Source organism: Aricia agestis, chromosome 13 (genome assembly GCF_905147365.1).
Source record: "Aricia agestis chromosome 13, ilAriAges1.1, whole genome shotgun sequence".
In the NCBI taxonomy this organism is placed as follows: domain Eukaryota; kingdom Metazoa; phylum Arthropoda; class Insecta; order Lepidoptera; family Lycaenidae; genus Aricia; species Aricia agestis.
The window spans coordinates 11859881-11887225 of record NC_056418.1 but is presented as its reverse complement, the minus strand read 5'-3'; the positions used below and the strand labels follow the sequence as shown (position 1 = coordinate 11887225).

Here is a 27345-nt window from a genome sequence, read left to right as displayed (position 1 = left end):
TATGTTCCTTAGATGATTTAGAACAAGGCTGCATCCCAGAATATATTATAATAGACTGCGTTCAAAATTTTACAACAAAAAATTTTGTGTATTAGGACACAAATGCTTAACAGCGACCATCTAGTATTTTTAATATCTCATGACCACACTTTTAACTCATTGCATAATATTTCTTAAATCTTTTAATTAATTATATTTAAATTCAATAATTTACTTATTAATGAAAGACATCTTATTAAAAAATGTAAGACCTAAAAAACAAGCGCAAATAATGAAGCAATATACAGAAGCCCACTTAAGTTCTAGCAGTCCAGTCTGTACTAATAAGCACTAAAATATGAGCAGGCTATAAATAAATAAGTATTAAGGTGAACTATAAAACAGCTGAGAAGCAGCAATATTTAATGCGGGAGGTTCCCTACGTCGTGTCTGAACTCGGAAGGTTGTTTCGCGTTTTTCAGTTTAGTAATCGCCGAGCTAGCAGAGAAATGTATCCGAAACTGTGTTTGTCGTCGAGTGGTATGTGTTCTACAATGATTTATCGTTCTCTCGGCGGATTCGGCTCGTCGTTTTTAGGGTTCCGACTTCCGTACCCAAAGGGTAAAAACGGGGGTATTACTAATTCTCTCTCTCTCCATCTCTCACTCTCTCTGTCCATATTTTGTGTGTCTGTCTGTCCGTCTATCTGTCTGTCTGTCTGTCCGTCTGTTTGTCTATCTGCTGTATCTCAAAAATGCTGATAGCTAGATAGTAGAAATTTTCACACATCATGTATTTCTGTTGCTACTATGACAACAAATAGGTACTAGTAATAAAATTATTAAATAAAATAAAATTTGAAGGGGGCTCCCATACAAGTTTTGGCATATTTTTGCTCTATAACGGTACGGAACCCCTCGTGCACTAGTGCGACTCGCACTTGGCCGATTTTTTATTCCGTAGCTCGCTACCGACGCTCCGTGTGCAATATTAAAAGACAAGACTCAAATGCCATTTACATGATGTGGCATACAGTGTACTCTGGAGACGTTAACTTTGGATCAAGTTGGAAAGAGGTGCAGCATATAAGATATGTTTGGAATCGATATGTGAATAGCGATTACTTCGTAGTTTAACGTTGTTCGTGACGGCCGAAAAGGAAGATCTTCCGACCGAGCGAGATAGCATGCTCGGTCAGGCCGAAGCCCACTGACGTCATTTCAGACGTTGTATATATCTTGCCGTTCTCCGAAACTTCGATAGCGCGATGCAGGAATGTTAGGCGAATTGTGGGTACCGCCACAGCAGCATACAACAACCCCAATTGTATTTGACGTTCAACTTACAATCCATGCTGATATTGAGTTACATTTATGTCTGTCTGTCTGTTACCTCTTCACCAACCGCTGAACCGATTTTGCTGAGGCCATACCTCATAGATACTTTTAGTCCCGAGGAAGGACACACGATACTTTTCATTCCAGAAAATGGTAGGGTTCCTGCGCGATAAACGAATTCTGGCGCAACAAAAATGTGGTCATCATAATGTTAATTAAAATAAAAATCGTTAATTAAAATTTTCTTGAGGCGATGACAACGGGTTCTCTTTGGCTTATTAAGAGGAGTCCACACCGCCCTTTTTTCCACACAAACGTTGTCCCCTGTTTCCTCCCTGGATAATGCTAGTAGAGTTATAATTTTTTTTCCTGAATATCTACGGCCACTAATACAATGTCCCTATGTTTTCTTCTTTTTCGTAATTTAATTATTAAATAAGATATGAACGTTCAAAAACCCAAATGGCCAGATTTTCCGCTGTGTTCAAACACTCAGAAAACAGATTTGGCTAGATTATACAAAAAAGATAAAACATAGGAACACAGCTAAGTCTTTCCTTAATATTTAATGAAAAAAGTACTTAAATCAGTTAAGTTTTCGAGAATTTTAAGGAAGAGAAATTTAAGGAATCAGGGGACAACGAATCGTTGATTTTCTGCAGTTGTCTCTATCGCGTTCTGCGGTATAGGCTTGAGGTAAGGGAGACAGCTATAGATATTACACGTACTTTTTTTTCATTTCTCTAGCCCATGGTGTATCTTCTTAATGTCTGCAAGCAAGACCTTTGCATCCGTTTTGGATGATTTATACATTATTTTCAGAGCGAAGTAACCAGTTAATACTGTAGTGCCTGGGACAAGATTTAGAATGTGAGTATGGTTGCCGAAGCTCATAGTACGGCATTCTAGCAACACAGTCGGTCTAGTCCAGAGGAATGAATAGGTCAATAAGTGGACGTGAGGAAACCCGTACCAACCATGTACGGGTTTCCTCACGATGTTTTCCTTCACCGTATGAGCGTCCGTATTATGTACTTGAGATCTGAAAATGTGTCATTGGTACACAGCTACACGCCTCCACTCGGGATCGAACCTCCACCCTCTCTAGTGCGAACCAAAGGTCTACCCACTAGGCCACGGACGCTCTCAATCTATTAATGTCTACGACTAGTTAAATACTCTCTTTATGCTGGCAACAGCTTATTACCATAAAAGTGAACATGATATTACTATCAAGCAGTAATAGCCTGCTATAAAAGTTTTGCAGAATATGTAAAACGTATCGATTAAAAGTATCTTGACTCTGGATCTTCGCTGGAGTATTTATAGACTTCTTATTTATAATTTGTATGCGCACCTCGTACAAGAAAACTGGTTCTTTGCTTTGTGTAATCGATATAAAAATAGTCTATGTTATATCTTTAAGTAAGTATTCATTTATCTGGCTTTAAGTTCAGCAACCGAAGTACCTACTAGTTTTATGACACTTATAATGGACTTAGAACGTTAACTACTTGAAAATATTAACATTTTCATGGATGACTTTTTGTATCGAATCCAAGTCTTTGATGAATGTCTGGACTAAAATTCAAATATTATTGTAAACATAATATTCATTTTTACCAAACGCGCCCTAACAGTTAGTGTTAGAACCAGTCTACACGGCGCGTTGCGTCGACGCAGCGCTGCCGTTGCTTTGTTTTACATTCAAATAACCAAGGTGTTCACACGGTGCGCTGCTTCATCGCAATTCGGAACGCACAAATTATGATGGACAGCAGCCCCCGAGACAGCAGTATTGACATCAAAACTGCTTCGTAATAACGTTGCGATGACGCAGCGCCCTTGTGGCGTCAAAATATTTGCGTTACGACGATGCAACGCAACGCGCCGTGTGGACTGGCTCTTAGTAAGGGCTTCCTCTATAAGATTTCGGCAATAGTTAATCACGTAAGCTCTTGGCTAGATTTACATGTGTCCGCGCGAATTAGCGGCTTGGCCGCTACACCGCGAGATCGCAAGCCGCGCAAACCACGCGTTCGGGCCGACGCAAATAAATGAAGCCTTAGGACCGCGCCAAACCGGAATGGCAGCGGCGAGGCGAGCACTTTCAGTGTCTTATGATTTTAAACCTACGAATAATAAAAACTAAGGAAGAGTAACTCCGTCAAAAAAAGTGCACCAAAAGGCTACAAAATGTGACCCGAATACATGCATGCATGTGTTCGGTACACATTTTTCGTGTATGTATACTCGAGTGACCTTGAATCAGGTTGACATGACAATTTTGTCAAACTCATTTTACAATTTGTTTACATAGGTGTGTTTACTTACTTTTTACGTAGCTTTTTACAATATTTTTATTGTTAAAATGCCTAAATGCCCTGTGAAATGGTGTAGAAGTCATACAGATACGATTTTTAATACAGGAATAACCACAAATAACCTTTCATCTGTAAGTAAATTGTTTAAAATTATGCTTAAAGTTCTTGTATTTTTGTCGACCCAAAAAAGATGGTTTATTTAAGTTGGATGCTAGGGTATTTGCGTAAAATTAAGCTGGTCTCTTTGTGTTTGTCTTATTAAATTGACATGTTATTCTAAAAGTGCAATAATCAAAAAATAATATAATTACAAAATTTTTACAGTCGCCATGGACAGCAATTTAATCATAAACGAAATTTTAGGGTCTGGCTGACATTATACTAAATGCGTTATAGGATGATATGGGTATTCTCATATTTCTTGCTACGGATTTTTTTACAACAAAACAAAAAAACATAATGTAATAAATTACGTTCAATCGACAAAAATAAATAAGTATTTCCTTTAATATGGTAAATGAACAAAAATAAAAAAACTGCTAACTGTTATTAAAATATTATATTAATTGTGAGTTAAATAACTTATAAACTTACAAAATTTACGTAAGTTTTTAATTTCAATTCTGTAATAATTTAGCACATAGATTTTTGTAATCTCAAAACGTCTTCTCTAGGTGCTCGGACAGTTTAAGATTCGCCCGAGTCGTACAACAAGGTTTGTTCATAATTATTACATGTACATTATTATTAGGGCCCGGATTTATATGTAAATACATATTTTTACTTTACGCGGTTTTCGGCCTAGAATCTGTTTTTACATGAATTATCATGTTTAGACTGTGAAAACTTGGTGTTTTATTTTCCATATTTTAGAGTTTTATAAAGATAAGTCCATATTTTGCAAGAAAATGTCACAATCATCCATATTTTCACAAAAATACAAAAAAAATACGTTCGGCCGCCACTATGCGGCTGCGTATTTCATTTCTCTCGCGTTTTATCGTCGTATTTTGTTTCCAAAGAAGATTATTGAAGAAATAGAAAATATATTTTCAGATGCTAAAGGTCCTGTTGCTGACATGGCTAAACAAAAACTGAAGTATGTTTCGGTCTTCGGATAAAATAAAGGATTTAAGTAATACCTACACAAAAAAAACTGCCGATTTTTGATGTTTGACGTATGCAACCATCACGTCATGTGACGTGTAGAGATCATTTAGCCAATATTAAGCGGACTCATTATTTTCTATAATAAAGACTTTTATTCCCAAACCAAATATGCTTTCTGGCACAGCTATGCCATATAAATAAGCTATGCTGGCTAGCAAAGCATATTTCTGGCATCTGTTTCTTTGTTAACTATCACGAGTGACTTTTTTAACCAACTTTTTTGACCAAAAGGAGGGGTGTTATAAGTTTGACGTGTCTGTCTGTCGGTCTGTCTGTCTGTCTGTCTGTCTGTCTGTCTGTTTGTCTGTGGCATCGTAGCATCCAAACGGGTGGACCGATTTTGATCTAGTTTTTTTTGTTTGAAAGCTGACATGACGAGAGTGTTCTTAGCTATAGTTCATCATCATCAGCCTGCTCATTGCTGAAATATCACGGTTTATCTGGTTCTTGATAGGCCGATTAGCAACTTGCAGTCGTTTGATTTTTTTTTTTTTTAAATACTTTATTCACTTTATTACAATTGTTTTACAGTATACATTAATACGCCAAACTGAACAAGCAGTTTGTAGGCGTTCCGCTCAAACACAAAAAATTACATGCAATTGTAATACAATAATTACACAAAATATAATACTAACAAGTAACATAATTATGAACTAACTAAAAAGTGTGTGTTTGTGTGTGTGTGTTTGTGCGTGTGTGTGCGTGTGTCTGTGTGTGTGTGTGTGTGTGTGTGTGTGTGTGTGTGTTTGCGTGTGTGTGTCGGTATTTGTGTGTGAGAATGAGACTACATTTTTTTTTATTACATTTTCTTAGTATATCCAAGCATTTCTTTGAGTTTTTGTTTTAATTTCTTTTTACACTTTATTTTCTTTTCCTCTCTTAATAACTTAAACTTATTACATAACTTAGGCACTATATACTTCCTAGTTCTTTCCCCATAATAATTATTTACTTTTATTTGCTCTAATTTTCCTTTTTTCGACTCTCTAACACTATATTTATGCTTTATCTTTATTTTAAATTTATCACTATAATATGTTTCTATCGCAATTAAATATTTCACTTTTTCACTTACTGGTATAATTTCACATTCCTGGAATAGCTTACAATAGTCGTCTTTGTATTTATTTTTTGTTCTTTTATCTACCATTATTTTTAAAAACCTTATTTGTATATTTTTAATTTGCTCTATATACGTTTTAAACGTTAACCCATAGCAATTTAATCCATAATTAATGACAGACTCCACCAGAGCATAGTAAACCATAAGCAGAGTACGTTTATCTAATATTCTTTTTAAAAGATAAAATTTACTGAGTACTGATCTCAATCTGTTACATACTAATTCAATATGCGGCTTCCAAGTAAAGTTTTTATCTATAATCAGACCCAAATATTTTATATTATTTACCACTTCCAATTCGTTACAATGACAGTTATTTTTTTGATGTAAACAGTTATATATGTGTCCCACTATGCGTACATTTGATGAGTTTTATATTTTGCATTCTGGTTCGTGACATTTATGAATATATACACATCATTAAAAAGTTGGCGTAGTGCTGCAGCATCATCTGGTAATCAATAGCATACCCAACTCCTCACCAAATTAGAGCAGAGGTTTCGTGTTTGGGCTCATTTTAATAGATAAACAGTAAATATTTACATGCTGCTGCTGGATCACCTGGATCTGGATCTATAGGAGCCGAAATCCGTATGAACCCAAAGTGGAGGTTTCATGTTTGGGCTCATATTGCCGGCCTCATCCAAGAGGACATATTTTATATATGATATGATCCTGTTGATAGGAATTATTTTGCACAATTTTAAAAAGCATAAAATTAAATTAAATTAAGAAATTAAAAAAAAAAACCCGCCAAAAAACTTAAAAAAGTAATGAAATAATATTTACTGACTTTAAGTTTAAATAATTCCTAAGATTAAAGTAATATTTTAGTCCATAAATGTTGTCAAGGTGTGTCGATGTAGATGTTTGATTTCACATAACATTATAGTTTAAGTGTCAGTTCACAGCGACCCGAATCGAGAGAATCAGCGACTATTATGTCATTATGGCGATACAAAATGCAAAAGTCTCTGTTGTCGTAGTTTACTTGGCGGTCCCCCGACACACCGTGACAACATTTATAGATTGAAATATTACTTTAATCTTAGGAATTATTTAAACTTAAAGTCAGTAAATATTATTTCATTACTTTTTAAAGTTTTTTGGCGGAAGTTTTTTTAAATTTCTTAATTTAATTTAATTCTTACCTACACTAAAACAATGTTTAATTATTGTAATTTATACTCCATATTTTTTCCATATTTCTATTTGATACTCCATATTTTTCCATATTTTCGATTTTTTAGTCCATATTTTATGTAGGTACATATTTTGGATTTTTTAGTACATATATTTTTCCGGGCCCTAATTATTATTATCGATGTCTGAAGGATCAGAGGAAAGTGTTTGATTTTAAAATAATAATTATGTGCTCGTTTCTTCGTGATAGTAGATGTGCTTGGTGTATACTGCATAATACTATCCGCTTTTGACAATTATTGTTTCATAACTATGACAATGACAATAACCGCGCAGGCTGTCGTCCGGCGCGCAATATTATGATACGTTACCTGGGATACGACCTTGGCGAAAATCTGAATTGTCATATTTTAGTGTTCGAAAAGGAGCCAAATTTAAAACGGTTGAAGTATAGGAGTTACGTTTCCTTAGTTTTTATTATTCGTAGTTTTAAACTTTATCTTCATTATTGTAATACATAGTATCGCTTGAGAAGTCTACGGCCGCTCGTAGCCGCTCGTGGCCGCGATTTCTCAAGCGATACTATATATTACAATAATGAAGATAAAGTTTAAAATTACATGACACTGAAAGTGCTCGACTCGCCGCTACCATTTCGGTGTAGCGCGGCCCTAAAGGTGCAAGTTGGAAGCCGGCTACATGAAGTTGCAGCAAACGACGTGTCGTCTCGACACAATATCATTTCTATGTATTATATCAATGTGTCGTTAGTTTCGTGTCGCTAGCTACGCAGGGTATTTCATAGAAATACATAAAAACCAGTAGTGTCGCGACGACACGTCGTCTTCAGTTGCGACGTGTCGTCCGCTGCTAACCGGCACCTAGGGCCTAAGCTCTTGTATTTATTGGAAAGTTGAAACACCTTACGTTACCAAACGCTGAGTCTTAAAGAATATTTAATGAAATCCCCGTTAAGATATGCATCCGAATTTGCGATCACCGATTCTCGTATGCCTGAAATAGTTTCAAAAGTTCTCCCTAAACTGTAAGGACTATAATAGCATCCGTCAGACTTATTTGTTCCGAACAAGATAGTGAAAAGTCTGTCTTGCGAACTATTTACGGCGCTGGCTCTCACGATCGATAGTCGTGAGTAGGCTTTGTTTTATTTCAAGACACGAGTGTATGAAGCAGGTAACATTGTTTTTAACCCCCGACCAAAAAGAGGGGTGTTATAAGTTTGACGTGTCTGTCTGTCTGTCTGTGGCATCGTAGCATCTAAACGGGTGGACCGATTTTGATCTAGTTTTTTTTGCTTGAACGCTGACATGATCGAGAGTGTTCATATTTAATATCAAACAAGTTTCAGAGTTTACAGTGCGTGGCTGAAAGTTACGCGTAAAACGAACAATGAAAGACTACCACTCATCAATGTGATGAGAATGGTATATTTTTCGCGTGGAAAGATGGTGAGTGCAGGAGATTTGATTTGAAATTTTACAACATTAGCGAAATTACATTTTTTTTCTCTGATAATTTAAATAAACCTTATGAATCACCTACTTCATCAATCATCATCTAAATTCCAGCTAATATATCTTGCTATATATAGAATCAACATTTTATTGATTCCAAATCATTTTCCCGGCTCCAAAGCCTCCATTTATGCAAAAAACGACGATTTTTAAATTGTTACTTACCCGCTTCATCCACTCATGTCCTCATTTATTCACTAATGCGCTGAGTTGAGATTGTTAGGCAACCGAGATTGCATTACAATGCACACAATTGGGTTTTGTTTTTTCAGTAATGAAGTTTTTAAAGTTTTTACTCTTTTGAAATGCGAGTAAAGGTAAAGGTAAGCTAACATTGAGAGGAGACTACATCTTATCTTATATATAAAATTCTCGTGTCATAATGTTAGTTACCGTCACAGAAATAAATCAAGATAGAACGGCGACGTGCGTGCGATGCTAAGGAATCGATCGTGTCAATTTTTGCTTCGCGTTTAGTTAGAACAAATAACTCACCCGTGGAAAGAAATACCTCCCTTTGACCGATTGACTTTCGTACTTCTGCTTTTACAATTAGACACTGCACAATGGGGCATTTTTTTACAACCGCTCCGGTGTAATCAAGTCGAGACGTGCGCGCTGACTAAATGAACGTTCAACAAATCTTGCTCACTTGTGCAAGATTGAAACACCCGTACTCCACCTGCTTACCCGTTCTATCTTGATTCATTTCTGTGGTTACCGTACTCCTCCGAAACGGCTTTACTTACTGATTTTTACCAAATTTTATATGCATATTCAGTAGAGAATCGGCTACTTGGGTACTTTTTATATTGATAAGTGCATTTGTTGAATAAATAATAGTAAATTATTACAATTTACAACTCGAGACTGACGGCGCCCATTGTTTGTGCGACGGGATAGCGATGGACGTTGCCGTGGTGACATACTTATTTAGTCACTTCAATAAAATAATATGGGCGAAATACTTTAGATATATGGCAAAACAACGTTTACAGGGACAGCTAGTACTATTATAAGCGAAATTGAAATGCTAAGGCCTCATTTACACCTACCGATAAGAGTGACAAAACAGTGCTCTCGGCCAATCAAATTGTCTGTTTGCACTGTCTCACCGTTCTTCTCGGTAGGTGTAATGAGCCATAACGGTTATTTGATATTTGAATTTTCTAGTATTAATTATGTAGCTAAATCTTTGGCTAAATGTTTTTGGTGTAAGCCGATCCTAATGTTTTTTACCAACATTAAAAAAGGAGGAGATTATATGTTCGGCTGCAGATATTTCTATATAAAAATTTTAATGACCTTTTATAACAATTTCATCCTAAGTAAAATGTGTACCGAAAGAATGTACTTTCATAACTAAATAGTGAAATCAAATTTCTTTTTCGTTCCCAATGAAGTTTTTTTTTTTATGTTCAAACAAACCACCTGGGATGCAATCAATGAAACTCAAAGTTTTCCTCCGAGAATGCGCCGGAGGAATGATAAGTCCAGATTCAAAGCTGAAAAACAGAAATGCTCCTACGAATGGAAATGTAAAGAAAACATGGACATAAAAATAATGTTTGGTTCTACGACAATATTTAGTAATAAAACTACATTCAATGCAATTAATGGCCGGCAAAAAAGCCCTGGATTGGATCACTGGACTGAAATAATGTAAACCAGCCTTAAGACTGAAATTATAAAAAAAACATAAAACATAAAATATAATGATTACAATATTCATAATAATATAAAATATTTTGTTTTTCAAGTTGTAAAAGATACAATATTATGTACGTACCTAATAAGTACTACATTTTTTATATTTTTATCGAGAGTCGAGACTATAAAAAGTTTTATTTCAAAGATAAAATATCAGAAAACGACGTCAAAATAAGCACTATTTTCTAATATGAATACTACTAAAGTTGTAACTTGTAATTAATATCTAACGTCATACATAGGTTTAGTTACCTACAGAACTGGAAATATAGGTTTACACACTATAGTATTTCATATCACGCGTGTAAAAGCTGTATTAAAATAAAGTCCGAAACGGCTTTACTGATTTTAACCAAATTTTATATACATAATCAGTGGGTCTGAGAATCGGCTACTGGGTACTTTTTATATTGGTAAGTGCATTTGTTGAATAAATAATAGTAAATTATTACAACTCGAGACTGACGGCGACCATTGTTTGTGCGACGGGATAGCGATGGACGTTGCCATGGTGATGTACTTATTTAGTCACTTCAATAAAATAATACGGGCGAAATACTTTATATTATGGCAAATAAATGTTTGCCGGGACAGCTAGTATTTTTATATTATATTTATTTATGTTTAAAGGGTATTTAAGTGAGAAAGAGTAAGTAAGGTACATAATAAGAAATAAGCGTACGACAAACTTTACGTACTCACCGTATTAAATTAAGTTTCTGTGCAAAATGTTCAACACTCCTAAAACTTTAAGTACCTTTGTAACTTTAGGTAGGTAAGTACTTTATAATTAAATCTTTATTATTTTTTTAAGTAATATTACTAATTTACTAATTTTAATACTTACTTAATCCATACTAATATTATAAATGCGAAAGTGTGTCTGTCTGTCTGTCCGTCTGTCTGTTACCTCTTCACGCCCAAACCGCTGAACCGATTTTGCTGAAATTTGGCATGGAGATACTTTGAGTCCCGGGAAAGGACATAGGATACTTTTTATCCCGGAAAAATGTACGGTTCCCGCGCGGTAAACAATTTTCGCGCAACGGAGTTGCGGGCATCATCTGGTTTTTTATAAGTACTTTTCTTCCTGCTATAATCTATAATCTTAGTAACATTGTTGTACATAATATTCTAAATGAAAATCAGCATAATATTATAAAAAGTAGTATGTCTATAGATAATATTAAAATAACCTAATGGGTATAGTTTTAGATTAGACGTTATTATAGGTTTGTTTGTGGTGTTACCGAAAAGTGTTATGTAAGTGGACAGAGTGTATAAGTCGTTTGGGAACTTTCTGAAGGACCACTCAAAATCTCAAGAACACTTTCGTCTAATGAAACAAAACTTTGATGAACATTTTTTATAGATCTTCAAACTTCGAAACTGTCTAACCTCAGAAATGATATTTTTTTTATCGTTATGTCTGTGTTGGCTTTTGGTATCTGTATTATTATAATAGCTGTTAAAGTTATTTTTATAGTGCTCCAGTGTGTGCGCATTAACATCAGCTTATTCCTTCACTCTCAGTTTCTAGTGGGGTACAACGGACGCGGCTGGCGAATGACAAGCATGATCAGACAAACATAATATTGTAATCAACTTGCATTGTCCTAACCAAACTTGGAAACAACGTTTTTCCAACATGGCAATTGAACCCACGACTAAAATCGAAGCCTCCGACCACGGTAATGATTCTCTATCATTTATTAGTACTGTCATTGATTGGTCAATAGCGTGATTCCGTACTTATTTACTTTACAAACAGTTCAAACACAATAAGCCGAATAGTTCGTGTAAAGCAAAAATCTGGCGATCCTTTCCCGTAGAAGTGATTTGTATTTCAAAAGCAATAAAATAAAATGTCACACATGTTGGAAAAATGTTGGGTGCGATTTAATAAATAGCAGGTTTCAATTCCGAATCAGGTGGGATCTGTGCTGTGTACGTAAATCGTTGATCCAAAACGGGATCGAATTTTTAATAGAATACCATCGGTTTGTCCAATAAATCTCTACGAATCACGGCACGAGACGGATCTCCCATCTTACGATATTGCAAGTGCAGTGTGTCTGGAAATAAATGGTATAAAACATGATATTGATGGAGGTATAAAACTTCAAATTGATAATACATAAAGAGTGGTTTAATTCGTTTGTTATTTATCCGCGTTATTTCAGGTAATAAAAATAGATGTTGACCGATTCTCAGACCTACCCATAACCCAATAAGATCACAAAATTATTCCAAAATCCGTCCAAGCGCCTGGGATGAGCTTTACATAAAACACCGCCAAACGATAATGATGATATTATTTTAAATAATAATTTAGAACTCCATAAGATAAACTTATATTAAGTTAGCGAATACGGCGTTTCTTTATAGACGAATAAAGATAATAATTAGAATTTATTACCGTGAGTAAGGTAAAATTATATCTTAACCTGCACTAAATAGCTCATAAAACGGCGGCGAGTGCAGATAAATCCGCAAAGGAATGTTTTGGAATAAGCAAAACTAAATATGGCACCTTATCGGATTTAAATCGCCACGACCAGTCGTGAAATAAAAGCGCTTACTCAGCGTCGTCCTGATTTATACACTTCTTTGGAACCGCTGCTGTTGAAATCTACCCCCATTTGCTTCGCGATGGAGAATTGAAAAGAATCAAGTTTTATGTTCATTGCTCGACTATCAATTGAATGTTTATTTCTTGGAGATTTCAGATGGTTTTTATGATTTTTTTTTACATTTTATAATATGTTGTTTTCTGATAAATGTTTGTAAGTAAGTTTTTTGTTTGTAAGTATTTTTAAAGAGGGACAGTTTCTTAGGGCTTTTCACTCTTTAATTATTTTGTGTTACGTAGCCATATTTTCCTCTCTTAATACTTCTAAGTGGCGGTTTTGAGAATAAAATTGACAGTGAGACGCGACGAATATACTATAATACTGTTAGTAGTACGCATAATACACTTATGTCTAAACACACTAGGTCGAAGTTACGCGGCGTAATTGCATGATTACGTTCGCAATGTCGAACGCATACAATATACGGACGGAACGCGACGGAATAGTATATCATCGGTAATTTAAAATACATTGCAGGCGAAATCATGCGGAAATTACGTCGCGTAACTTCGGCATAGTGTGTTTAGACACTTTTGCTGTATTATCCGTACTACTAACAATAATTATCGGTAAAATATTATAACACAATGAATAATTCTAAACACTATACGTAAATAAAATTATTGTTATTTTTAAACTTATCAATAACAATAATAGATCCCACCAAAACGAACAATAAGCGCTCTTAAAACATAGACCTGTTTAATTATGTATACTATCCGTAAATTCATATAATTTTGTTATTCAGGTTGATGGACTGAGGTAAGGTTCGGACAATGTAATTTATGTATGTAAATAGGCAGCTGCTCGCGGAAAATGGATACCTTATCATACCAAGAAAGCTTTTAAATGAAAGAAAGAAATGAAATATTAGTCCCTCATTCCATGTCGCGTTGTTAAATATTTATATAATGTGTCGCGCAATTTTAAAATTGTGTGTTGTGAGATTTTTGAAGTTTTTTTTCGCATTTTTAGTTAAAACTTGAATTCTATGGACACTGGACAGCGAAATAAGAAAAATCGGAAAAGTTTGGAATTTGTCAAAACGCATTGTGCCATGGCGCCTGCGAGGCCTTATGTAAAATCCTATCTTAGGCATCCATTACACGCTCATACAAGGGACAGTCAATTCCGTCGATCATGAATTATGTTTGACTGATGGTGACTGATGAACAGTAGAATGGTATTAGACGATCACTCAATTCTCTTAAGTTTTATGTCAGTCAAAGTCAAAATTTTCAAAGGTACCTATACGTTTCTAAGTTTTTTCCTATTTTGTCGGATGTGACAACACTCACTCAAAATTCGTGACTGATAGTTGCATGAAGCAGAAATCAAAATATCCAGATTTTCGTCAATCAACTTCATACAACCGTCTGTCACGCACTTACACGGTAGGTTATCCATCAGTTACAGCCATGACTGTGGTAAAACTGACAGCAAAACCTACCGTGTAATGGATGCCTTAGATTTTTTCGCTGTATTTGTTTTTTTTTGTTTGTTCTGAAGCTATCGAATGAAATTTGACTAAAGCCTCTGTTCATTTAAAATGGATATAACAATTTTGACGCCACGAATTCCAGTAACAAAAGTTATCGTCCAGTAAGATGCCGCTCCTTTGCTCTAGCTAGAGATTCGGAGTTAATATTAGTCAGCATGAAAGTATTCACAGCCGAACATAAAACCTTCTCCAATTCGATAGTCGTTTAAAACGACCTCTGTGGCTCAGTGGTGAGCGCGTTGGTAGCTCAAGCCGGGGGTCGCGGGTTCGAATCCCGCCAACGGAACAAAAAGTTTTCGAAGTTCCTGGGTCATGGATGTGTATTATAAATATGTGTAGCATATAATAAAAATCTTAAATGTATGTATAGTATAAAAGTATTAAATATATTTCCGTTGTCTGGTACCCGTAACACAAGTCCTTCAGGTACTTACCACGGTGCCAGACTGACGTGGTGTGAAGCGTCTATAGATATTATAAAAAAATATATAAAAAAAAATGTCGCTGACGAAATGTGGTCCTTCGAAAAAAAAACATTGTCCATTTCAAAAGAGAAATTGGCAAACCAATTTGGATCTCTGTTGACTTCTCCGATATGGTAATCATTCTACACAATGTTGCTATTGATAAAAAACTCTCTGAACTCCGCGAAAATAATCCCCCGATAATTTCCGAGCAAACGAAGAATTCCTATTTTCATTTAAAAATTGCATCGTCATGTACGTGCGCATCACACTGACCTAAATATTACGAAGGATCGAGTTTTACGGAGCGTAAACGAAATATCTGGGAAGGCGTTTGATTTTGTGACCCATATTGCTCTCCGTATATGCTTCACTATCTGACACTTTGATATCACACTGTTCTGGCAATTTAGCAGCTCAATTATTTTACTTCACTTTCTGACAATTTGATATCACACTGTGCTGGCAATTTAGCATCTCAATTATTTTACTGTTTGTCTAGCTCTATTATTATTGGAATATATTTTGTTTATTATTGTTTGTTAGTAAGTTTCTTTGCTTGTTGTACTCACAACCATATTTATTTATATTTGCTTCAACTTACCTACCTAATTATTTTCTTTGATTTTTTTGAAGATTAGCCGCACTAGCACTATAATAATTACTGTTTTATTTTTAATTTATGAAATAATTACTAATTATAATATTTTATTGTTTCAGGTAATTCAGAAAATACATTTGAATGTAAATACGAGGTATTAAAAAAATACTGTTTCACAAAAAGAGCAAATTTTTGACGCAATTTTAATCGAGATTAAGGCGTAGCAAATTGTATACAAAACTCCTGAACATCGCACAGTTTATTTTGTAAATTGCTGAGAAAACTTGATACTTCATAAATTGATGACATAATAGATTAAGCTTTAAGGGATAAGGGCTTTAAACGCAAAATTCAACCAAAGAATTATTATAGCTGACTCGAGTATTTCGAGCGAACAAGGGGTGTTATTTTACAAAAGATTACCTAAGGGCTTTACTTATTATTCTAATACCGATAAGTGTTTTATATGAGATAAAACTTACATCAAATACGTTTGTATAGTATCATCACTTATTAAGAAATGGTTTATGATTATTGTAGACATAAAAAAGAATAAAAATCACATGACCAAAGTTTTATACTTGCTCTAACATTTCGGAATTAATACTCAACAATTACTCAAAGAAGAATCTGAAAAACAAAATAATTCTTAGCGTAACTTCGGCCTAGTCCTAGGCCTAGTAGGTAATTTCCGCATGATTACATCCGCAATGTCAAACGCATACAATATGACGCGACGGAACGCGACGGAATAGTGTGTCATCGGTAATTTAAAATACATTGCAGGCGGAATCATGCCGAAAGTACGCCGCGTAAAGAAGAATAAAAATCACATGATCAAAGTTTTATACTTGCTCTAACATTTCGGAATTAATACTCAACAATTAGTCAAAGAAGAATCTGAAACATAAAATAATTCACCTAATTCCGAAATTAATGCAAAGGAAATGAATCAAATATCTCATTCCAGAGGCATATTGAAAATTGACAGGATCAAAATTGAATTTATTCCGGAAACTTTTCGATAGGTCGAACTTTAAACAAATATCCAATTGAAATCCATTCTCCCGTTTCGCGTAATTTCTTTGTTGGACCGTCTCGGCGTCAAATGGAGTTGAAAAAGGAGGGTAATTAAGCCACGCTCCGAGTGCCCCGTCAAAGTGTTTAGGGTAACCGTAATGATTCACTCGGAGCTCCTCTAATTGCGATAAGCTAATGTAAAGCCTTAACCGGAACTTTCATTGTTATCCGTTTTTAGGGTTCCGTACCCAAAGGGTAAAAGCGGGACCCTATTACTAAGACTTCGATGTCTGTCCGTCTGTCCGTCTGTCTGTGTGTCTCCAGACTGTAACTCAAGAATCGCTAGCTATAGCGAAACTTCTGAAATTTTCACAGATTGTGTTACATATCTATTGCCGCTATAGCAACAAATACTAAAAACAAAATAAATTAAATATTGGGAGCTGCCATACAAGAAACATGATTTTTTTTGGGTTTGTTTTGTAATCGTATCGTAATCGTAATCCATAATGGCAACAGGTAGGCACTTGAAATATTCATAAAATCCTTAATTGCATTTTATATTTAATATTTAATTATAGAATGAAAGTAAATTAAATAATTAAGGGGGGCTTTCATACAAAAAAACACAATTTTTCGTTTTTTAACGGTACGGAACCCTTCGTGCGCGAGTCCGACTCGCACTTGGCCGATTTTTTAAAGTCTTTTGTTTCCTATTCCACCTGATTCGCTTTATCTGTTACTTAGACAATGTGAGTTGCGTCATCGCTGTTTGTTTTTTTTAATTGTTCCGTTTTGGGGCGAACGGTTTTGCAATCACTTTGGGCTTGCACATAAAACTGAAACATAGCATGGGAAAGTAATTTTTCTAAGTATTACATTAGTACATCTTTATGTATTAATCGAGATATCGAAGTTCGTATTTTAGATCTAGGTACTTATCTAGGGGGCGATACCGGTCCGTCCACGTCGTGTCCCTGGGCACCTCCCTCGTGCCATCGTGAGCGTTTTCACGGTGACACGGGAGGGGTGGCTGAACGCCGGTATGGCGTGTGCTTGTGTGCGTGTTTGTTGTGTATCTCTGGCAGAGCTCGCTGTGTGACGAACGAGCCCGCGACCCGGGGTGTCAGAGTAGGAAGAATATGGCAGATCGCACGAGTCAAAATAATCTCCGGGCGGGTACCGGCTCCTCTGGGGCCGGAGAATCCCGTGCACTCCCGCAAGGGAGTACGAGGTCCGTGTATATGGAGGGACCAACGACTGCGATGAGGGACGAGGGGGCCGCTAAGGCGGCGAAGAAGGACGAGGAGGCCGCTAAGGCGGCGAGGCAGCGGGCCATTTTGGCCGCATTAAGTGGAGACGGCGCCCATTACCGCGCCGGCGGCGGAGCTACTAACGGGTGAAGACGTGGACTTCAGCCAGCCGCAGCCCAACGGGGTAGAACGGAAGCTGAAGCTCCTACAGAAGATGAAGGACAGGGGCGACAAGAATCTTCCGCGGGTCCTCTTGACCCGCGATGTGATCATGCCACCCCCAAGTACCGGACGAGACAACTTAACTGGTAGACACTCCCCTCGCGGTCGAGTCTCCCAGCACAGATACGACGCACACGGACGTGACAGCGAGGACTAGCTCTCGGACTCCAGCGAAATGTCCAGCATGTCGCTGGACTCCGAGGGACTGCCCGCATTCCTGGACAGGACACGCCGAAAGAGGCGCTCGGACGAAGACATGGCACCGCCCCTTAGTAAGAGAGCGATGCCGAAATCCAAAAGAGGACGCGGCCGCCCGCCAACGACAGGACAGTACGTCGGTCTGACAAAGGCGCAGGCCGATTACAATCGGCAGAAGGAGGAGGCCCTTCGACTTCAGGCGGAGGAGGAGGTAGCCGAGGCGGCCAGGGCTGCTCGAAAGACGCGCTCTTCACTCCTCGCAAGCACTGCGCCCATGGAAAGTGACAAGCCAGAGCAGACCACCAACGCTCTGGCTCAATGCGTCGATACTTCGTTGGCAACGATCACCATGGTCCCAACGAAGTCCAGCAATTTAAAGGGGACGTCCCAGCGTCTTCTCAAGGAGGCGGTCTGCGACATACGTGCGACCGTCGCCGAAATGAAGAACCGAGGAACGACGGACGAAATAAGAGCCCTCGAAGCTCAAAATGCGCGGCTCCAGCAGGAAGTGGAGTCATTGCGCAGAGAAGTCGAGGGCCTACGTCGACAGCCGGCCCAGCAAGACATACGCCAGCTGCTGTCTGAGGTCTCTCGTTCTAACGTGGAGAACTTCAGCAACATGCTGAACGCTCGGCTGGCCGGATTGGAGAGTCGGCTCTTACCGGAGCCACGACTTCGACCTCCGCTCGCGGCTGACAGAGCCCGGAGTGTCACTCCGGCCGCTGCTGCGAGCGTTGAGGCACCACCAGACGAGACGCCGGGGCCCCCGAGGCCAAAAGCCAAGGGGAAGCCAGCCCCGAAGAAGACGCGGCAGCCAGTCGCCGCAGCGGCCCCGCAAGAGGCCCCTGCCGCACCCACGGCGTCAAAGGCCAAAAAGGCCCGTAAGAAGAAGAAGCGGCCCTCAATGGCCGCTCAGGATACGGCACAAGGGGGAGCGAACACCAGCTCCCCCCGTACGGAGGCCCAATGGACCACAGTGGGCCCCAAGGGCAAGAACAAGAAGAAAGGGGCGGCTAATCCAGCCAAAGCCGCTCCGAAAAAAAAGAAGAGGAAGGCCAAATTCCGCGCCCCCATCACCGTGGCTATCACCCTCACGTTGGGGGCGAGCGCTGCGGAGAAGGGCGTCACTTACCATGACGTCCTTCTAAAGGCTAAGGAAGAAGTGAGGACGAGTGGACTTGCGGATTTGGACATCCATAACCTCAAGCTCCGTTTCCGTCTGGCCCAAACAGGCGCGTGCGTCCTCACCCTTCCTGGTGAGGGCGCCCAAGAGAAGGCGGACACCCTCGCGGCCAAATTGAGGGAAGTCCTGGACGCGGAGGTGGTAAAAGTCGGCCGCCCGGCGAAATGCGTAGAAATGAGCATCGCCGGGCTGGATGACTCGACAACAGCCGCCGATGTCATTGAGGCGGTGTCGAGAGTGAGGTGCCCGGCAGGTTCTATCAGGTCGGGCCCAGTAAAGGTGGGAAGATGGGGCGACGGCTCCGTCTGGCTGAGCGTCCCTGTTGCGGCCGCCAAAAAGCTTACTAGCTTGAAGCGGCTTCAAGTAGGCTGGGTGTCGGCTAAAGTAACACTGTTGGCCGCGAGGCCCATGCGGTGCTACCGGTGCCTTGATACCGGCCACCTAGCGACGTCGTGCCAATGCCCGGTGGACCGCAGTCGGAATTGCTTCCGCTGTGGGAAACAGGGGCACAAGGCGGCCGAGTGCCAGGAGAAGCAACCCAACTGCTTCTTCTGCGAGGCACTCGGCAAAGAGAGTGGACACGTCTTGGGAAGCGGCGGCTGTTTGACAACCAAGAAGCTGCCCCCCACCACGAAGCGTCGCAGGAGAGGAGCTCCCTCCGACAAGGCTCGGCCGCATGAGCCTGGAGCCGGTGGTGCCGGGGTTAGTCAGCCCCGGCCCGCCATAGAGGTGGAGCAATAGGCCCGCGGGCGGTTGATCGGGGGATCACCGCTCGCACCAAGGGCCCCGAGAAGACAGCTCTCTAGATGCCCGGGGAGCGTTCGGTGATGGAATACGGCGGCAGAACATCAGCCGCCGCGACGGAGATGTGCCGGACGCGGCTAGCACAGTGAGGACGCGGAGTTTGTAGAGTTCCCGTGTCCCACTGGAATGGTGCTGGAAGGAAGGCATGGGGGGGTTTAGTGGGTAAACCTCGTAGAGGGAGTCCCACATACCCCCGCCCCTTCCCCCGAGGGGGTGGGGGATACGTAAAGTATTTCTCCTCCTTAAAAAAAAAAGGTACTTATCTAATATTTTAGGAAGGTAATTCTTCTGCGATTGATCGTTTCGATGAACTGGTTTCTTAGGAAGAAAAAATAAGATCGAAACGATAGATTGCATAGAATTATTATATTACAAGATTTTTATCATCTTTTAACCTGTCAGCAAACGGATTATTCACAAAAACAGATATCATAAAAACGTACGTCTCATCTGGCTTCGTCAGGTCGCATTACTTTATGATAAGATAAATCCTACTCATTTTTCACAGCTAACAAGCAATAAACGTAAACAATTTGTCATTTCATTTTCAGCGTCTTGTTGGTATGGATCGCATTATGCAAATAGGGATAATGAAGGAGTAATCTATCAACGCGTGAAGCGCCATCTCGTGCATACTTGCCCGTATTAACGTAACTCGATATACGCGACGTGAAATGAGTTTGTTGTCTTTTCCTTCGATAATAATCTTTTTGTTGTCTCGTGTTTTATCGATTTAAAAGCTTTTATTTTTTATACTGCATTGAAATAAGCTTTCAATATCAGGAAATGTAGATAGATATTTTTAAAAACATCTAAATTTGTTATAATCAAAACTAAACTCCATTTCGAAATTTGATTTATTAATTATTGTAAGCTGCAGTTTCATTAAGGTTTCCGTAAACATCAAAAACATATAATAAATAATCATTTCTCATAACCTAAACCGTAAATCGAAAGAAAAATACTTTATGATATCCTAGAAAAGAATAACATAAGTTATACCAATCGCTGTCAGTTCCTTAGAAGTCAATGCTAATGAGAATCTCAGACGGAAGCTGTACTGTATATGGAATGAAAAATCGTGACTGGAATATCACGATACCTCCACAGGTGATGTAAGACCGCGAGATGATGTGTTAAGGTCAGATGAAAATATGATCATCTAGGGGCCCTAAAGGCTCCTTGTAACAAATGTGGCTAGAATATAATTGATCACGACACTATAATATTTTACATAGGTACAAATCAGAGAAGTAATTTGTGTAAAGATGACTTCTCTGCAGGTCTTTGGATGAAGATAACTTCTCTGGTCTTCTTTGGTCTTTTACATACAAACCACATAAGTTATTTATATAAATAAGACTTCTTTGGTAGATACCTATGTGAATCAAATGACTGACTATGACCCAGTTTCTGATGCATATTGACAAATTTTTAACCAACAGCTGTTAAAAAGAAAAGTTCATGTCAAAATAACAGGCAATATACAATAACAGTTCATGTTTTAACATTATCTGGGTAATTATGTTATTATTCAAAACGGACATATACTTTTTAATTACCAGTACAGTTGTGTGAGGTTGGTTATATTTTATAGTTAAACTGCCAAACTAGTCTATTTGTATTTGGGAATGTTGATCTTTCTTCTATTTCAATATTAAGTATTCCTCGACCCTAGTCTGGGAGTTTTAATGGAGGAATCCAAAATGAACACTAGGGATTGAGACCCTTTAAACCTTGAAATTTACACACCTCTTAATTAGTGCCGGGGGTATCTCAATTTGCTTAACGACTATTGTCTTTAATTAACGTAGGCCAATCATTTAATTTTATTGTCTTCTTTATTCTTAATTTCTTTAAATGTTCCTGAAATATCTTAACCTTAAAAAGCAATGGCTAACCGAGCATATACCTTATGAAGAGTGCCATCATAAGGGGTAATCAGCGTTGGATATTTTGATCGCCCAAATAATGGAGTAGCAAGTTCGAAAGACGGAATTGAAATTTCGTAACGAAATTGAGAGACGACAGAAATTTAATCGGTTTTATTTCCAATTTCCACAGCTTATGGTACATTAAGCAGGTACAAGGAGGAGAAACGACCGTCTAAGCTTCGGTCCTAAAACATTATTAATCCAATGTAAGTCAATTACGCGTCGAGTCTCTTATTAAGGGATGGGTATAAACGGATATAGCTACTGTTTTCATGTGCATCGCTCCGTAAACCGAGTGGTACAAATAAATCCCCCGGTTTAACCGTTTCGTCACAAAGCGAAGGTTCCTGCGTGGTTTCGGTCGGAATTATGTGTAACAAGCTGCACTACTATACGCTGATTGTACGATTAATAATTTCGCTGTTTTGTTATGAATGTTAATTATTGTAAATTGTAATGTTTGGATACATTTAATTTTGTGTTCATTTTAGGTCAAGCTTTTTTTAAACCTCGAAGAATCCTTTACGACCTAGTCGAGACTCATGTGTACAATAATTATTTATTTACTTATTACATTGTGATGCTTGTAACTATCGATTGTTTTGGCTATAGAGCTTATAAATTACATGGTTAAAACGTCAAGTATGTTAATTTTGTACTAACCTTTTTTTTTCAAAAGATTACGTATAAACAAAGTGCAAATTTGCCGCAGCAAAAATCACATAGTTTCATAAACATTGTAAAGCAAAGATAAAAGAGTAATTTTACAGCGAGATAACTTCCAGCGGAACACTCACGAAGAATGTTTCGAGTTCCCGAGCCACTTCACCGGAACTTACAATACGGAACTTTACAAATTAAATACATTTTCCCTGGGATTTATTTTGATCTACCAATTTTAGATTCATGTTACAGTAGCTAGTTTATAAGAAGATTAAGTGCAATGTTCTTGTTATAATTATTCATTATAATATGCTCTAGAACTCTTGATTTCAATTTTCATTTCAAAAAGTTTATTTTACCACGTGGCACGTATACAGAGTGTAACAAACCAACCAGTTACATTTTTACTTTTGAATGGGAACATTTATGACCCTGGGGCGCTTGCCCATACAAATCACAAAAAAATGCTCTTTCAGCGCCGCTACTCCCACACCCTAAGTATTATCACTTTGTTTTGTTACAGGACAACGTCAATAATTATGTCTGGAAGTCACATATTTTTCACATAAATTTTATTTGTGGATTATGGATGTTGGATAATATATTAAATGTTGTATTCCAAGTTCCAACCTATCCTCACGCCGTAAATTGATATAATACGGTAGGCTTCAGCTACGGTTATTTATAATGTTCCCCACGTGACTATCATTATCTACCGTTCGTCGTCCGTTATATTATTGCGGCTTGACACTATAACATAAAATGTTCAATTGCAGCCTTCTATGTTTACTTCATTTCCAATATTACTATCTACAAACTCTTCATCATTACGAGGCTTAGGGTTGTGCGCTAACATTTCAGTATTTTTATCTCTATATATTTTTGCACTGTCTTTCTTCTGTTTAGTTTATATATTATTATGTATACTTGCGAACATATGATTATAATCTACAAATGTGCATATTTTATCTACGTCAAATGTGGTTACTTGAGTAGATTTAAAACTGGCTTTTCGGGGTTTTGTTTGTGAATGAAGATAAAAAAAACTGGCTTCCATGTCAGATCAGAAATATCTAGTAAACAAGGTATTTCACAGGTTTCTGCGTGAAAGTAAACTCGTTGCCAAAGTGTCAGTCGCTATTCAACCTACATTTTCGAAAAAATGGGACACTGGCTTTGGTTGATAGCATCTTGTCCTAACGCGACAAAAAATGGCGGCGCGCTGCCAAATTTCACTATGTTCATTAAAATAATCGCAAAAGCCACCACTTCAGTTTCATTTGACCTGCTTTCAGCGTATCAAGTGCACTTGTTTGTTCAAATGTTATGTCAAAGGCTTTAACTAGGGTGTACTATTTAAAGCTTGAATTAATATTTTGTTCATGTGACACGTCAACTTTATTTAACATCGAATAATTTTTGAAAAACTGATTTCAATATTATGCATCAATAAATACACTATTAACAATCGGATAGAATGAATTGTTTTACTCAAATTATTGGAAATGACTAATCGTTTTACCATTCATTTTAAAATACTTCTATTGGTGAAACCTTATAATATAGATTCAACCAAATAAAGGGCGAAACATAATAATATAATCAAAAAAACGAATCGAAGCAGAAACTCATATTTTCCATTCATATGTCCCACATAATATTATTGATTACTAGATGACCCTAAATCTGTTCTCGAGTTTGTGCGAGGCTAACAAATTATTTATAATTCATTTTTATTTAATAGATAATGAATCATTAAATGAATCAAGATGTTGTGTTCGACCATTACGGAACTTCTTTTCCTAATATCAGAATATCCCAATGATAGTGATGTTGATGATGTGTTACATAATCTAAACTACACTGAAACAAACTACCACTACGCTGCAGTTACGTGAAAAACCATAAAATATACTCGCTAGTCGGTGCAATCTGATTTATCGAACGTATTGTGTAAACAATTACCGAGCATGAAATTTTGTAATTCATTTTCTGAGCTGCACGAGTTTGTTGGTCTAGATTCTTTCAGTGCTTTTTTGCTGAATCCCAGGTATTAGGTAATGTAGAAATTAATTTTCCCGTTATGAATTTGTTTGATTTTATGAGTTTCGTGTTTGTTAATGGTAATTCCGCATGAAGTTTCAATAATAGACTTTAAATGCTTAGGGGTGAACTCTCGTTGCAACGTTATGAGCCGTTGCCATTAATTGGCATAAGTTGCCAATAATTCAATGTATCTTTGGCTTCTTAGCCGACCCCTAGACAATCAATTGTATTATGCAATATCACGTTTAAGTTTTATTGAACAGTTTATTTGACAATTTGATTAAAGGCGCGCGATTTTCAATATCAACCCTAGATATCAATAATAATTAGCAATATGTGATATTGCGCAATAAAATTGCTCGTCTAGGGGCCCGCTTACATTGAATTCACAGTCCTGCACCCGCGATTAATTTAAATTCTATATTCCCTGTAGCAAATAAAGTTCAGTTTGAAATTAATCATTTTAAAAGCATCGCATCGCATAGCATTGTGATTGACCCTAACGCAAAATCGTTTGAAAATGCCTTATCGACGAAATTGTTTTTCATTTAGATAACAGGAGACAGTTGTTTAGATATCCCTCTCTCCCGATTCTCGATTTTTGTCGATTTCTTTTATACTCGATAAGGGATCATTTATAAACATGATTTCAGAAGCTTTCCCTTGTCAATCGTATTGATTCAGCCACAATGGTTGATTTAATGCCTGAAAGGTATTACATCCATCTTCTTTCTAATGGCGTTTTATATTATTGTATTTGTCCATTAGGTCAAATAATATTGGTATGAAAAATGTTCTGTATTGTTAGGGGTCTTCCTTTTATTGTTCTTATGATGACTGTAGGTTATTCTAAGTTAATTCAGGCTTTATGAAAAATATAATTACTGGTTGCACTCAAAATGAAACAGCAGGCAGGGTTTTTCGTATTCACTTCTTTTCTTGTTCGTTTTTCTGTCACGCGATAGAAATTTTCTCTGTCTCTCATAGTTGGTGCTGGCGGTCTTATCTCCCTCCTAAAAATGTTTCGGTCACCTCACGGGTCCTAATGCGAGTTTCAGATTTACTAACTTAAAATTGTATAACGCCCTTAAATAAGTTTTCACCTCACTAATTATTACTTCCGACTAATGACAAAAAGCGATTACTTGGAGTCATAATTTAACTTCGGTTAAAACTCACGGCTGTCCTAACGTACCTAATTGTACCCCACGGGACTCAATTTACCGTTATGCCGGGATAAGGGGAGAATTTAGTTTAATCCGTGATTTAAATTCGACTGTAAAAAGGAAAGACTTATGCTGCATGATATAACATAATATTTAGGTTAACAAGATGCGCCATAAAAGTGAATATGGCATATTTCTGTGTTAAAAAGGTGTTTGAAATAAATTCTATGATATAATATTATTTAACAAAACTGAGCTTTTGGAAAATTGATCTGACTGTGTAGGGTGCAGCGATGAAAGAGTTTTTTTTTAATGTATGTATGGACATATTCGTGACGATGACGATGGGCTCTAATAGAACTATATAAGTCAAAATCAACTCCTAGCGCTGCTACTTTCACAATGATTTCTATTATAATAATTATAATGAACACACACACACTTAAGAGTATTAGTACTTAGTTACAGACTGTATAAGTTTATAAGAATTGTTGTGAGTAGAGGGCAAAGCATGCGCGGGCCCAAATGGATCACAGGGTTTTTTTTAGACATAGGCACTAGACAGGCAATAGTACAAACATGGGTTTAATTTTTCTATTGCTAAATCCTTCAAACGAATACTCGTAAAAATATAACAATGTAAAACTTGTAAAGACTACTTTATCACAAATGTGAGGTATAACGACCTTAATATTTGAATTGTGAGCTGAAATAAATGGTTTAAAAGAATCGATTAAATAATTGAAAGTATGCAAATTGTTATAATGCAAATGATGTTTTCTGAAAAGCGTGATGAGCCGTAAACAATTCTGTGTGATATTCACCGATATATTGACACACTCCGACACACTCTGACCAATTATAATGTTCAATTTATATATTTTTTCACTTATAATTGTAGTTTTTATACTAGTTTTATCAACTTCGTCCCTTTTTTACCTCTTCGAAAGCATTAAACTTTCTAAGTTTAGGTTGAATTTATAATATTTGAACTACTCTAGTCTCTACTATCCTGCAACGTTTCCAAGTCCTATCGCAGATACCTTTCTTTTTGCGCAGGGGAAACCCTTTATGGGTGCCCCGGATTGGGGATGTTCCTTCAGCTTAACTGAGGTTAAGCTGAAGCACCCCGGGGGTATGTGGGACTCCCAGCGAGAGGCGCCGGGCTTACCCACTAAAACCACCTGCGGTTTGCCTTCAGCCGTACACGGAAGGATGGCCTGGATCTGTCGCACACAGGACTCCCTTCACGACCAGCTGGTCTACCTCAAAAGGGACCGCTTCGGCAAACTGAAGCGTTCCCTTCGGCGCCGGGACTAGCTAAGCCGGCAGG

At 37.7% G+C, this 27345-nt stretch overlaps 1 protein-coding gene across 7 annotated transcripts in view; it reads left to right on the top strand.

Annotated features, from left to right (window-relative positions):
- Nucleotides 1-27345, top strand: part of LOC121733048 (putative polypeptide N-acetylgalactosaminyltransferase 9) — a 150722-nt gene that overhangs the window by 101926 nt on the left and 21451 nt on the right. Inside the window, exons 1-2 of one of the 7 annotated variants that reach the window (XM_042123140.1) lie at nt 22315-22319; nt 23878-23885. The exons of the other annotated variants lie outside the window; for them this stretch is intronic. The gene's annotated coding sequence lies outside the window, so the exon portion shown is untranslated. Of the gene's footprint in view, nt 1-22314; nt 22320-23877; nt 23886-27345 lie in introns of those variants that run through there. 7 annotated transcript variants of the gene reach the window in all.